Here is a 16,291-nt window from a genome sequence, read left to right on the forward strand (position 1 = left end):
GATGGGGTTGTTTGTTTTTTTCTTGTAAATTTGTTTGAGTTCTTTGTAGGTTCTAGATAGTAGCCCTTTGTCAGATGAGTAGATTGCAAAAATTTTCTCCCATTCTGTAGGTTGCCTGTTCACTCTGATGGTAGTTTCTTTTGCTGTGCAGAAGCTCTTTAGTTTAATGAGATCCCATTTGTCAATTTTGGCTTTTGTTGCCGTTGCTTTTGGTGTTTTAGACATGAAGTCTTTGCCCATGCCTATGTCCTGAATGGTACTACCTAGGTTTTCCTCTAGGGTTTTTATGGTATTAGGTCTAACATTTAAGTCTCTAATCCATCTTGAATTAATTTTCATATAAGGAGTAAGGAAATGATCCAGTTTCAGCTTTCTACTTATGGCTAGCCAATTTTCCCAGCACCATTTATTAAATAGGGAATCCTTTCCCCATTTCTTGTTTCTCTTAGGTTTGTCAATGTTTTTTTTAGAGCAGTTTTAGAGCAAAATTGGAAAGCACAGAAATTTCCCATATACCTCCTACTCCTATATATGCGCAGCCTGTCCTATTATCAACATCTGGACCAGAATGGTACATGTGTTATAACTGATGAATCTACATCAACACATCATAATTACCCAAAGTTCATAGTTTCCATTAGGGTTCACTCTTGGTGTTGTATATTCTATGGGTTTGGACAAATGTAAAATGTCATGTATGCATTATACTATTGTTGTACAGAGTGTTTTTGATGCCTTAAAAATCCTTTATGCTCTGTCTATTCATCAGCCCCACCACCCTGATCCCCCACCACGCCTGGCAACTAGTTTTTTTTACTGTCTATAGTTTTGTCTTTTCCAGAATGTCTTACAGTTCGAATTTAACACTATGTAGCCTTTTCAGATTGGCTTCTTTCATTTAGTGATATGCATTTAAGGTTCCTCCATGTCTTTTTATGACTTAATAGCACATTCATTTTTACTGTTAAATAATACTCTACTCTATTGATGTACCACTGTTTTCCATTTATCTACTGAAGGACATCTTAGTTGCTTTCAAGTTTTAAGAATTATAAAGCTGCTAAAACATTCATGTGCAGGTTTTTCTCTGGACTTAAGTTTTCAACTCCTCTTGGTAAGCAACAAGTAGCATGATTGCTGTATCTTATGGTAAGAGTATGTTTAGCTTTGTAAGAAACCACCAAATTGTCTTCCAAAGTGGCTGTACCATTTTTTATTCCCACCAGCATCAAATAAGAGCCCCTGTTGTTCCATGTCCTTGCCAGGATGTGATGTTGTCAGTGTTCTGACTTTTGGCCATTCTAATAGGGTGTGTGGTGTCTCATTATTGCTTTAATTTGCATTTATCTGATGACTTATGATATAGAGTATCTTTTCACATGCTTATTTGCCATCTATATTTCATCTTTGTTGAGGTGCTGTTTTCGGTCCATTTTTAATCATGTTGTTTGTTTTTTCTTCTTTTCAAGTTTGTAAGAGTTCTTTGTATATTTTGAATAACATATTTTATCAAATGAGTCTTTTGCAAATCATTCCTCACAGTCTGTGCTTGCCTTCTCATTTTATTGGGATTGTCTTTAACAGGACAATCCCAATAATGAAATTTAATGAAGTCCACGTTATCAATTATTTTTTTCATAGATCATGTATTTGGTGTCATATCTAAGAAGTCACCATTATATTCCAAATCATCTAGATTTTTATCTGCACATAGATTTTTAATAAATGAAATTACTCTTTCACTAATATCTCTGTTTTGTTATGACTGAGGAATGACAAAAAGTTATGAGCATATTTATCTCCATATTAGTTACATGCATTTTCACTCAATAATATACATAATTTTGTATTTGTTTTCCTTTCCCCTGTGTTATATTTGTTTTGATTATATTTACTCAAAAGCAACTTTATGTCTGTTGATTCGAATTATTTACATTTGGTTTTGGGGTGTCTTTATTTTTCATTTTATGGTAATTATCTTTCATTTTAATTTTTCCATGACAATTTGGAAGTTTTAAAATTGGTACTTTATAGAGAGTTGGAAAAGCATTTTTCAAAAGTACTCTATATGCCTGCTGATTCCTTACATCCTAACTCCAGACCTATTACATTTAGTCTCTGGAGTTGTCCAGGAATGCGTGTTTGTCTTATTTTGTTTTAAGCTTCCCAGGTGAGTTTAATATGCAACCCGAGGCCTGGTGCAGTGGCTCATACCTGTAATCCCAGCACTTGGGAGTCCGAGACAGGAGGATCATCTGATGTAGGGAGTTCAAGGCCAGCCTGGCCAACATGGTGAAACCCCATCTCCACTAAAAATAAAAAATTAGCTGGGTGTGGTGGCACGTGCCTGTAATTCCAGCTACTCGGGAGGCTGAGGCACGAGAATTGCTTGAACCTGGGAGGCGGAGGCTGCGGTGAGCCGATGTTGTGCCACTGCACTCCAGCCTAGGCAGCAGAGTGAGACTCTGTCTCAAAAAAAAAAAAAAAAAAAAAAAAGCAACCTGAGTAGCTTAAAGTAATTGTATAACAAAATCAGAGCTTTGACGTAAATATGAAAAATATAAGGTTTGCAGAGATGTAGGAAGTAGAATCATCTTTTTCTTGGTCTTCTTTTATTTTGTCCTTTAGCTTTGTCAAGTACAGTCCCTTACTCTAACATAAACGTTTTTCTATTATTGAGTAAAACCATATTCTAAAGCAAAAAAACTTCTCTAAAAAGAAGCTACCTTAAAATTTAAACATTTATCATAGGATGAGCAGGCTAGATATGTCTTTATTTTCTTTTTTGAAAAAAATGGAAAATAATTAGAATCAGAAAACCTGTGTTAAAATAACTGCACTGACATTAACATGTGTTTCATATTTGAGGAAGGGGGTTCAGAAGACCACAGGAGTTAGGGAAGGAGGGGAAAAGAAAGTAAAATCACCCAAGGAAGTTTTAAATTAACTCATCTAATCTGATTTTCCTTAAAAGAGAGAGGAAAAGTGGGTATGGGTAGGGGTAGAGAAGAATCTGCAAAGAGAAAGGAGGAAGAAAAGGGGTAAAGAGAGAGGGAAAAGAGAAGGGCAAGGGCAAAGCGAAATGGGGATTGTTTCATACTATACACGATGACACTCCAACACCAGGATTCTGCCAGTACCAACCTAGACTCTCTAAGAGCTTCAGCAGAGCGGTTGAGGAGGAAGGAAACATACAGTTCATAAAAGCCAGGGGAGGTAGTTCCGCATGGGCTCACTGGTTGAAAACCACTTGTATACGACAATTTCTCAGGCGGTATTGATAACCATAAAAAACTAGAAATTTGGCCGAGGGGTGAGACTCCCAGTGATGGGAGTCCCATCCCAAGGACTAACTTAAGACCAGGGAGGAATGTTAACAGCCACATCTGTATCTTCTATGGCAATTGCTTCCGGGAGGAGCAGGGCAGCAGGAAGGTGGGCAGGAATGCTAGGTACTTAGCTTCTGGATCCCTCCTCCCTGATTATTCAATAAGCGCTTCTTACTTGTTCAAGTATCAGTTTCTCATTTGTAAAACAGAAATGATAATATCTAAGCAGAGTTGCCTGAGGATTAGGCAAGATAAAATATTTCACATATTGTAGGGTGTCAGTAAATGATAGTCGTTTAATAGTTGAGCGTGAGAGAGAGATTAAATATCTATCTTCATCCAAAAAAGGGGGGATTGTGTTATTCATTGTTGGACCTAAATTCTCAAAGAGACTTCAAAGTAGAGTGGACTATATAAATGGTTGAGAACCATTTACCAGAATAGATGAGCAAAAACAAGTTACAGTTACAAGTTCAAGTGGAGTTGAATAATAGAACTTGGTCAAAAATGCTAATCAGTAATGGAGTTCAAACATTCAGCTTCTAAAATGCTATTTGCTAAAAAGAGAGTCTTGAACCATCTATTAAAACCTACTGCAGAAAGAATTCATAACATTTCACTCCTTCTCAGGACAGTTATATGCATACAGCATGTTGACTTGTGGATTGGACAAAAAGGAGCCAACAGTAGCATATTTCATGATATTTCATAGTTGTTAGTAACCCCCAGACCATTTTACAACAGAAATAAAAAATAAAATGAGGCTAAAAATTTTAACTTCTTCTGCTATTAAGACACTTTTTTTTTTTTTTTTTTTTTTTTTTTTTTTTTTTTTTTACTTTGCAGGAAAATCACAATTAAATGTAAAGAAACTAAAATGAACTTGTTAAATTGGATTATTTCACTTTTACATCACTGTCAAGAAGTAGCCATAATTTGTACTGAATCAGCAAAACATGATGTAAAAGTAAAAATTAGCTTTAAGTAAATTAAAATTATTATTAAGATTAAAATATCCTTTTATTTTCTACAGTCCCAAAACACAAAGTACTCATTGAATTTGTGGATAGAAATGGAAATAAAATGTTAAGCGAATAAAAATGATCTGAATGACTGAATTGCTCTCCTTTTAAAATAAGCAAAACCTTCTCCAAATAATGAAATGAAAGGTAAAACAAAACAAAACAAAACAAAACAAAAAACAAAAAAAAAACCCCAAAAAACCCCAGTTATTTTAGACACCAACTATTTCTAGGACCCAGCTCTCTGCTTGCTCTAATGTTCTTGGCTTACAAAGCGTCCCACTGTGGAAGATGGTCTAAAGTAACTGCCACATTTTCTCTATCACTTCCCAGGGGTAAATTCTGATAATTTAAATAGATTTCAAAGATTTACCTAGCATATTTATCTGAAGTGGCCAAAAAAATGGCTTGATTTTAGGCTGTAATTACATCAGATATGGTTTTTATATTAAGTGATATTTACTCTTAAATTTATTCTAGTACAAAAAAATATAATATCTGGAATATAGTTTCTCCTATGACCTCAGCTTTGGGCTGACAAGAATCTCCCAGTGGACAAATCCACTATGAGCTTCTCAGTACTGACCTTACCTGATCCCTCCATGGTATCTGATCCTGTCAACCATCCCTTCTGGAATTAAATGTCTTCTTTTTCATTCATCATTACACTCCTAGGACATTTGGCTTTTCTCCCTCTCAGACTTCTGTGTGATATAGTGGGTAAGTGTGCAACGCAGGAATCAGCAGCTTACTTTAATCCTTGCTCCAGAACAGACTATGTCTGTTTCATTGTGCAGATTACTTAAACTGCAGGTGCCTCAGTTATCTCATCTGCAAATAGGGATTATATTGGTATTTCTTGTTCATGAGACCTTACTATCCAAGTGGAAAGGCATACTTAAAGGTGGTTTTTTGTGTAATACCCTTTTAATTAATTATATAAATGCACTAAGCAATAAATACTTTAAATATGAAAATATTACAAAATTAGTATATCAAAATGTGTGGGTTTAATTGGTAACTATAAAATCTAGGTTAAAAATAAATGGGGATTTATTAACCTTTGTGCATACTTGGCCTTTTATAATAAAATATTGAAAGTACTGATTCACAATTACATAGATTTAACAATTTTTCAGCATTAAATTATAAATTACAAAGAGATACACACACACACATATATGTTGTGACCTTGTAATATATATATAGTACATGTGATTCTCTTAGATGTTTAAAAACCAAAAACATACAATATCTAATATTACATTAATCAAAAGAATAACCAGCACACTTAAACAAAAACTGCTTTTAAAGTTGTTAATAAAATTATTTAAATTATTTTTATCATTATCTATTTTTATTTGCTTATTCTTTCTTTCCAGAATATCTTCCTAAGGCTTTTAGTAGTTTTACTATTATTATGCCTTTTTAGAGTTTCAACAATCTTATTATATTCTATACAAAAATATATGAAATTTTGAGCCACACAAGGTTATATAATCTGCGGCAGTATAGGAAAGGGTACTTATTGGGAAATATTACCTATTAACCTAGCTGCAAAAAAATTCTAAACAAAGCATAAGAAAACCATACCTAGGGATATCAATAAAAAAGAATCCATTATAATGAAGATTGGTTAGTCTCAGAAGAGCAAGGATGATTTAATACTGTAAAATCTATTTTTACAGACCATAACACTGGTGTATTGATGTACTTAAAGCAAAATAGTATGGAATATTTTGATACATGCCAAAGAATAATTCCATTAAATTCAGTTTCCATTCATGATTCTAAAAGCAAATAAAAAAAAATTTGCAAGCTAAGAATAGTTCTTCTTATTTTAATTAAATATATCTAGGAAAAACTAAAACAAACATGATAATTAACGATAAATCTTTGGAAGTTTTATCTTAAAAGCCAGAAACAATACAAAGGTATCTGTATCATTACTACTATTCAAAATGTAATAGGCAGTTGCAGTCAAGAATAATATTAAAAAGAAAAAGAATATAAATACGTGAAGAGACACTATATTTATTTTTTAAATATTTACATAAAAATCTCAGAAGAATCTGTACATACAAAAAATAGATTATGTCCAAATAAAAAGAGATTTCTGGATAAACAATTAATACAGAAAAGTTAGTGATACGGGTTTTAGTGCCAGTAAAGATGGCTTTTGGCTCCTGTCTCTAAAAGCAACTTTGAAGGACTAAAGAAGGAAACTTGAAATCCAGGATACTATAGACCAAAAGAAAAAAAAAAAAAAAAAAAAACTTGAGCTAAGCCCCTGGAAAATGAAAAGCTATTTTAAACATGTTAGAGAAAGAGGTTAGTCAGTGCAGCTCTGCAAGAATAAATTAGTAAATAGGAGTTCGAGTTATTCTTTATAACTACTGATACGTATGCAACAACAAACAACAAAAATTTAGCAAAGCTATAGAAGCAATATAATTACTATGCTTGACCAAATGGACATATAGAGAATTCTATATTTATTTATTAGAGAATATACATTTTTCCCAAACACACAAGAACAATTTATCTCTCTCTTGATTTTTTCTATGTCCCCCCATTCACAATATAGAACTGGCACAGGACCTGGGCTGAGGTGTATATGTGGTGTGTTTACTCTATCTCTTTTTTCTGTACAGTCAATGCAAGCACACAGTTGGTGGTAAGCACCAGGAGGCCAACAATTTCTAAAACTTGATCACATACTAGCTTAGAAAGTATGTCTTAACAAATTGCAAAATGTTGGTAATCTACACGAATAGATTATATTCCCTGACATCAAAACACAGTTAAGTTAGAAAATTATAACAAAAGGATAAATCAACCCTACATATATTGGGAAAGAAAAAAAAAAACAATTCTAGGTTACCTATGGCTCAAAAAAAGAAATAACAATGAAATTTGAAAAATATTTAGAATTAAATGAGAGTAAAATACTGCATATAAAACCTTATGACGTGCAAGAAATTGGCACTTCAGAGGAAATGTTACATAAACATTCATCTAACATCGAGGGAAACCTAAAAATTAATTACCTAACATTAGAAATGAGAAAAATAACAACAAAATAGACCCCAAAAAAGTAGAAGTAAAGAGAAATTTTAAGAGCAGATATCGGTGATATACAGAACAAAATCTGAGAACAATCAACAAAGCCAATATGATAAAAATAATTAGTTTTCAGAAAAATTCAAATTAAAAGCGTAATGAACTTCTATTTCACACTAACTAGAATGTCTAACATTTAAAAAAAATGACAATACCAAATTTTGAGGAATATAGAACAATGAAACTCTAATATGTTGCTGATGGAAGTGAAAATAAGCTATAACAATGTAGGAAATCTATTTGTGCCTTTGTAAGTGAACTGCATACCTACACCCTGACCTAGAAATTTCATTCCCAAAGCAATGAAAACACTGTCATAAAAAGACTTGTACAAGAATGCCTATAGCACTGTTATTCGCAATAGTCCCAAACTACAAACAACTCAACCATCTGTCAGTGGGAAAATGGATGAGCAATTTGTGGTACGTTTATATAATAGGCTTATTCTCAGTAACAACAAAGAACAAATTACTGCTACATGCAACGACATGCATAAATATCAAAAATATTACACTGAGTGAAAAAAGCCAAACACAAAAGTGTGCATACTATATTATTTTATCTATGTGAAATTCAGGCACAGACAAAACTACTACATGGTGATGGTCTATGGGAGGTGTAAGGATTGAATGGAAGGTGGCATGATGGATATAGTATATATTAGTGGTGGTAACATGGGTGTACGTATGTATCAAAACTCAATGAAACAGATTAAATTTGTAAAGATGACCACAGTAATATCTCCCATACTATATGTTGTTGTGCAATGTGACCTTTCCACTCCCCCAAACAAGAGATACAGTCTAATCCCAATCCTTGTGAATCTGGGCTTAATTTAGTGACTTAGTTGACTAACAGAATGTGGCAGAAGTGACACTCTAGGACTTTGGAGGCCAAACTACTAAAAAGGCCCTACAATCTGCTCCTGGATCTCTTGGGACATGCAGAATCCAGCCACCATGCTATGAGAAGACAATGTCACATGGAGAGCCATGTTTAGAGGATCAGGTTTATAGTTCTAACCAAGTGCCCAAGTAACAGCAAGCAGAAACTGCTAGGCATGTGAGAGAGCCATTTTGGTTGTCCAACCCAATCAACCCTTCAGATGACTACAGACTCAGTTGACATCAAACCACATCCTGTGAATTGTGACTGAATTGTGTGGACATTTGTACATTTCACTACACGCAAATTTGCCCTCAGTACAAATAAGATTATAAGAGAAAATACTGTATTGGAATTAGTGACATATAACAGAAATAAAAAGAGCTCAAACAGTATAGAAGCATGTTGCTCTCTGATGTACAAAAAGAAAAAAGAAAAGAATCTAAAATTTCAAAAACAATGTAGGGTGTATTTGGCAGCTTCACAATCATGAGATCAGCCTCTGTCTAAATCTTCCTTTCATGGTCCTTGTTAGGCCTCCCCTGACTTCAGGTTGTTCACAGGCTCATGTGGCATCAAATCACTGGGGAGCCACTGTTGGTCACTATGTATTATTGATCCTCATCTTCAAAGAAGCACCGTTAATCAAGTCTGCTTTTCATCCCTTGGTCATTCTCTCACGTTCAGGATGCCATTATCTCTATCCTCGATTAATACAATAACTGCTTATCTATCATTCTCCTTCTGACCTTTCTTCCTCCTGAGAAAAGAGAAATAACTCAGAGCAGTCTGACTAGTGCTGCCTCACCCATTATCTTCATGTTCTTGGAATTTGTGGCACAAAAACCAGGTATAGCTAATCAACAGTTTGTTATTTTAATGTAAGTTATTGGTAAACAACTTAGGAACTGCCTCTTCTTTCCTTTAAAAACCCACGTGTAACTGCTGCTACTTGGAGCATATATTCACGGCAACTTGAATTGTCTCTTGGGTTGCAGTCCTCAAATCTGACCCAAATAAACTCTCTATATTAATTTTCTCTCCATTTTTTCCTTTAGGTTGATATTCTAGTTTCATCTTTTACATGATTCAGAAACATAAATCTCCTAATCATTTCACTCTTCTACCAGCCTTTCAGACCCTTTAATTTCAGACCCGGTAATACAACCTTATTGCCAATAAAATAAAATCCAAACTCATAGGGACTATCCAGATTCCTGGAGCATAAGGTTTGAATATATGCTTTATATTTATATCTATTGTTTTGGGGAAAAAACGTAGTTTTGGTTTCTATTATAAAGTTAAATTTTCTCTTTCTCTCTCTCTCTCTCTCTCTCTCTCTCTCGCTGTCTTTCCCTCTCTCTATATATATATATATGTGTGTGTATACACACACACACACATTCACACATATATATATATACACGCATATATATTATAAATCCTAATGGCAAACCTTTGGTGCAAAATATGTTGGAAAATGGATTATCTTATTCATTTTGGGGTCCCACACACTTACATTAGAAAACACCATTTGGAAACTTACAGAGTAGTGTGAAGGGAAAAGTGAGGCAATGTAACAAAATGTCCCTTTTGGAAATAGTTAAAAAAATAAAAATGATTGGTTTGTAAAAGTGAAGTAGAGACACATAGGTGATAGGATATCATTGATGTCTCTTAAGTATGAAGGCTTTGCATATTTTGTTTAGTAACTCCTCTGTCTTCATGGTTTGTACTTCTCTGCTCTGAGGGTGTGCGTGTGTGTGTGTGTATTTGTGTGTAATTTTTAATAGTTTTGTTTTGACAATTAAGTTATTAATTTATTCACAAAAGTGTTCTGGCAGAAGATAAATGTAGAATTTCATTTATATATGGAAAACCATATAGATACATAGAGACATACATAGTTGGATAGAAGAAGGTTTTCTTCCATTCATGCCTGAACTTCAAGGCAGAAAACTGAAGCTGCCTTATGCTATGACTTAAAAAGACAAAAGTAAAAAGCTAAGCTTGTGGAAGAGATGACAGTAAGTGTCACATAGGGAGAAACAAATTTCTTGGGATTGTAGAGAAAGAGAGATGTCTCCTGAGACTGGAATGTAACAGAAGTCATTCAGATACATGTCCTCTGTTGGAGTGGCACTCCCAGGAGGTGACAGTAACTCAAAAGAAATGGCTGGGCCTTGTGCCTTAGGAGACTAGACCCCACAGCCTAGAAGAGGCATAAAAATCTTTCCTGGGTCTAACTGTGGCCCATAAGAGGTATGTCAAACCAGAGGAGGCCATATAGATGGGACAATTGACCCAATACCCTGAGGTACCTCTCCAATGCTTTGTTGATGTATGAGCACTGTGAAAGGAAATTAAATTTTGGGACCCCAAACTCATCTAGCCAAAAGGAAAAGTCACGCTGGGAACTGGGTCACGCAAACCTGCCTCCACCTTTTGGTTGCTAAATAAGATGGCCCGCTACAAGATGAAAAGCTAGTTGCCTCCTCCATGTTTTGCCCACAAGGAAATTCCTGGTGAGCTGTTAAAACTTCACCATGGCAATGCAAATTGATAGCTTTATACAAATGCAGTCACCCCAGTTTTCCAGACACAAATGCATACCCGGTTGTTCCCCTACCCCATCTGTCTGTGTTATCTTATGTAAAATGAAGATTACCCCCATTTTTCCTTTGACCCTTTTGTTTATGTGAAAACTGCATGCTTCTCAATATACCACCCTTTCCCTTCTAAATTTGGACCCTTCAAAATCATTTTCAGAGAAAGGCATAGACCCGTCTCCCAGGTGCGTCCTTAACTTTGGCAAATAAATCTCCAAAAATGATTGAGACTCGTCTTCCATTGACAGTACCCAGGACCTTTTTAAACCCTGGGGCAAGGGCAGGTCTAATAACAATTGAGAGCAAATATTCAAGCAGTCAAGCAGAACAGAGTCTTGGAGTAGCAATTTACAGAAAGTACAGGAATACTATTTATCGCATATGTATGTTAATCAACTGATTCATAACTACTATGTAAATTTTAACTTTATCATAATATATTTAAAAATTGGCCTTTTTTTTCAGAAATAGTAAGTATAAATATAATCTGTAATTAATACAAAACAGTAATATTCAAAATACTGAAAACTGAAGCATTTAAAGTGTTTACAGGTGCTTTAGAAACCCTTGGACAAGATAGGAAGAATAAATACCATGAAAATGGCCATACTGCTCAAAGTAATTAATAGATTTAATGCTATCCCCATCAAGCTACCATTGACTTTCTTCACAGAATTAGAAAAAGTTACTTTAAATTTCATATGGAACCAAAAAAAGAGCCCATATAGCCAAGACAATCCTAAGCAAAGGAACAAAGCTGGAGGCATCAAACTACCTAACTTCAAACTATACTACAAGGCTACAGTAACCAAAACAGCATGGTACTGGTACCAAAACAGATATATAGACCAATGGAACAGAACAGAGGCCTCAGAAATAAGGCCACACATCTATAACCATTTGGTCTTTGACAAATCTGACAAAAAAAAAGAAATGGGGAAAGGATTCCCTATTTAATAAATGGTGTTAGGAAAGCTGTCTAGCCATATGCAGAAAACTGAAACTGGACCCCTTCCTTACACCGTATACAAAAATTAACTCAAGATGGTTTAAAGACTTAAATGTAAAACCTAAAACCATAAAAACCTTAGAAGAAAACCCAGGCGATACCATTCAGGACATAGGGGAAAGACTTCATGACTAAAACACCAAAAGCAATGGCAACAAAAGCCAAAATTGACAAGCGGGATCTAATTAAACTAAAGAGCTTCTACACAGCAAAAGAAAGTATCATCAGAGTGAACTGGCAACCTACATAATGGGAGAAACTTTTTGAAATCTGTCCATCTGACAAAGGGCTAATATCCCGAATCTACAAGGAATTTGAACAAATTTACAAGAAACAAACAACCCCTTCAAAAAGTAGGTGAACAGACAGTTCTTAAAAGAAGACATTTATGTGGTCAACAAACATGAAAAGAGGCCATCATCACTGGTCATTAGAGAAATGCAAATCAAAACCACAATGAGATACCATCTGACACCAGTTAGAATGGTGATTAAAAAGTCAGGAAACAACAGATGCTGGAGAGGATGTGGAGAAATAGGAATGCTTTTATACTGTTGGTGGAAGTGTAAATTAGTTCAACCACTGTGGAAGACAGTGTGGTGATTCCTCAAGGATCTAGAACCAGAAATACCATTTGACCCAGCAATATCATTACTGGGTATATACTCAGAGGATTATAAATCATCCTACTATAAACGCACATGCACACATATGTTTATTGAAGCACTATTCACAATAGCAAAGACTTGGAACCAACCCAAATATTCATCAATGATAGACTGGATAAAGAAAATGTAGCACACCATGAAATACTATGCAGCCATTAAAAAGGATGAATTCATGTCCTTTGAAGGGACATGGATGAAGCTGGAAACCATCATTCTCAGCAAACTAACACAGGAACAGAAAACCAAACACCACATGTTCTCACTCATAAGTGGGAGTTGAACAATGAGAACACGTGGACACAGGGAGTGGAACATCAAACACTAGGGCCTGTTAGGGGCGTGGGGCTAGGGGAGGGATAGCATTAGGAGAAATGCCTAATGTAGATGACGGGCTGATGGTACAGCAAACCACCATGGCACATGCATACCTATGTAACAAACCTACATGTTCTGCACATATATCCCAGAACTTAAAGTATAAGAAAAGAAAGAAAGAAGAAGGAAGGAAGGAAGGAAGGAAGGAAGGAAGGAAGGAAGGAAGGAAGGAAGGAAGGAAGGAAGGAAGGAAGGAAGGAAGGAAAGAAAGAAAGAAAGAAAGAAAGAAAGAAAGAAAGAAAGAAAGAAGGAAGGAAGGAAGGAAGGAAGGAAGGAAGGAAGGAAGGAAGGAAGGAGGGAAGAGAGAAAGAAAGAGAGAAAGAAAGAGAAAGCAAGCTTTGGACAATGAAGAAAATGAACTAAAAAGCATCATTAAAGTTTAAATAGGAACTATTTTCATTCCTCTCCAATCAATCACTTATTTACTTACTTATTTGGGAAATTCACAATAAGCTGATACCGAAATTATAAAACCCTGTTCTGGCATAGTTAGTTAAGTATTTCAAACCTCCTTTATTCACCATTGGAAGCCATTTGTTTGTCTTTGATGCAAACAACTAATGTGATGAATGGTTTAGGAAGGAGCTACAAAAGAGATGTAATTGTTCATGAATTCTTATATTGGATTTATGTTGTGTGCCAGTACTTTTTATTTATTTGCAACTATCAGAAAAAGAAAATTTGAAATAAAATTCTAAAAGTGGGCCAAATGGCTTCAGGTTGGCCATATGCATAATAAAAACTAGGCCTATATACTAAAGCTGAACTCTCCTCTGCAGGGCTGGATTCTGTCAAACATTTCATCGATGTTTACTGATTACAACTTTGTCTATCAGATAAAACACAAAGGAAAGATATAATAAGTCATCACTTTCCAGACCGTAAGAAACCAACATGCTCATTAACATTTTACTGTACATACAGTAACCACATTTGCTTTATCTTATATATAATGTAAATGAGCATCAATCAAAATTATAAGAATGTCACTTTCACTTCAGTGCTCCCCTTCTTCCATTTCCTACGTAACAGAATATATAAATACAGTGTTTTGTGTAGCCCACTTGGGAACACATTCTCAGTTTTTTTGTTTGTTTTTGTTGGTTTTTTGTTTTATTTTTTGTTTGTTTTTTTGAGATGGAGTCTTGCTCTGTCACCCAGGCTGGAGTGCCCTCACTGCAAGCTCCGCCTCCTGGGTTCAAGCAATTCTTCTGCCTCAGCCTCGGGAGTAGCTGGAACTACAGGAGGCCACCACCACGCCCGGCTAATTTTTTTGTATTTTTGGTAGAGATGGGGTTTCACCCTGTTAGCCAGGATGGTCTTGATCTCCTGACCTCGTGATCTGCACGCCTCGGCCTCCCAAAGTGCTGGGATTACAGTAATGAGCCACTGCGCCCGGCCACATTCTCAGTTTTCACTGACTGAGTCTGTGTTTCCCAGGCTATTAGTCCTCAAACTTGGATCAGAATAAAATTAACTTAAAATTTCTTTAAGGTATAATGCCTTTTACTTAACCTTTAGGTTGACAGATGGCATAGTCAGCAGAATTCCAGCCAGATTCAGGGACACACAAGACTCATTTAAGGAGTGAGTTCTGTATTGGTACCAAGTCAGTGCTTGGTACCAACACAAAAGCATTGGGTTTGAACCAACTATAGGGGAACCACTGGGTTTACATGGTGGGTTACCTGGAATCCAGACCTCCTTCTCTTTTGCTAAAGGTCTAAATCAGCTTTATTTAGGACCTCTAAGAGGAGTAGTATATCATGTGTTTTCAGATCTCTAAGAGGAGTAGTATATGTGTTTGCTAAGTTCTCCCTAGGGTTATCCCTTTGTTCTAAATTGCCAGGAAGAAAGGAAAGAAAAGTAAGGTCAACCAAGCATTGCTGCAGTTAAAACGGTGGTTTCTTCGATCAGCTGAATGTTTCTCTTTTCAAACCTCTTTTGTCTGTACCAATCTTTTATATTCCTTCTGAGAGCAACTGCGATAAAATTGCTCCAAAGTTATGAGACATTTGCTCCCTCCAGCCCAAATCTCAGATATTCTTAGGTAACTAAGAATCTCTTAGAGGCGTCGGAAGGGGATCTCTCCTGGTGGGCAGTCCCATAGGGTTCCCTCAGAAGGACAAACAAAACAAAAACAAACAAACAAAAAAACAGGTAAAATACTTAAGGTCCTCTGGAAAATGCTCACAAAATGGGTGGTCACCTAGCATTTGGAGTAATGCACTGCGTCCCGTGAAGCTGAGCTTTCTTGAGACACATGAGGTAACCTACTTGGGGTTGAGAGCCAGAGGAGTGTACCTCTTAGCAATACACCTTTGACCCTAAACACATCCTTGGTTTGGTGTAGACGGACGGAAGAGGGGAAAACATAAGAAATAAGACATCTAACTGAAAGTATAGGGAAAACCACCTCCTAAGACACCAGCTGGATTTATGACTAAAAATTTTAATGCTTCATCTTGTAAATTTCTGACTCATTAGACCAACATCATCAAAAAGGAAATTAGTTTAATTTGGCCAAAATGGGGCTCATTTGAGATCCCAAAACTGGTTTACTTATGGGCACAATTGCAAAGAGCTGGCTCAAGAATTAAGCAGAAAGAATGGGATAGAATTTCAAATTGCATTCAGAAACTTTACAAAGGGGAATGATAAAATTGCTTCTATACATGAAGTGAACCACAATATCTTGGAAACCATTTCTCGACTGAAAAAATTATTCAAAGTTTCCACTGCTTCACTTTCTCTCGCTACCACTGCTTCCCCTCTGCTTCTTGAACCTTCTGCTCAGTTGCTTTCAGACCTGCCTTGTCCAGATTTTCTTCACTCCCTCCTCCACCACCCTCTGAGGTTTTAGCAGCACTCTTTAGGGAGAACATTAATCCAAGTTGGGAACCTTCAATAACCTATATCTCCGGGACTAAGGCATAATTCAGAGATAGTGCTAAGGAGTTTCCTGATCCTACTCAAGATCCTATAGGTGTCACTAAGAAATTCAATCTAACCGCCAGAACTTATGAGCCTGACTATTGAGATTTATAACAATTAAATTCATATGCTGGTATCTGAAAGAAAAAGTTGAAGAAAGGCTATCAAAGGTTGACTGGAAAAATCCACTACGCAACTTTTATAAGCAGACAGCTGAAGACAGGGAGAAGGCCCAAGAACTAGTAAATTGTTTCGTACAAGTAATTCTTCAGATATTTTCTAAGATTGCTTGCTGATCGGTCTAAAGTCCAGCAGTGTAAACAAGACCGCATGAAAC

At 35.8% G+C, this 16,291-nt stretch overlaps 1 protein-coding gene and 1 non-coding gene across 2 annotated transcripts in view; both read right to left on the bottom strand.

Moving 5' to 3' along the window:
- TMEM232 (transmembrane protein 232) overlaps positions 1–16,291 on the bottom strand; it is a 306,685-nt gene that overhangs the window by 263,909 nt on the left and 26,485 nt on the right. The gene's annotated exons all lie outside the window — the stretch shown is intronic.
- LOC112627268 lies at positions 6,914–7,045 on the bottom strand. Its single transcript, XR_003120115.1, has one exon. It is a non-coding gene; the product is annotated as a small nucleolar RNA SNORA51 (small nucleolar RNA).

Source organism: Theropithecus gelada, chromosome 6 (genome assembly GCF_003255815.1).
Source record: "Theropithecus gelada isolate Dixy chromosome 6, Tgel_1.0, whole genome shotgun sequence".
NCBI lineage: Eukaryota > Metazoa > Chordata > Mammalia > Primates > Cercopithecidae > Theropithecus > Theropithecus gelada.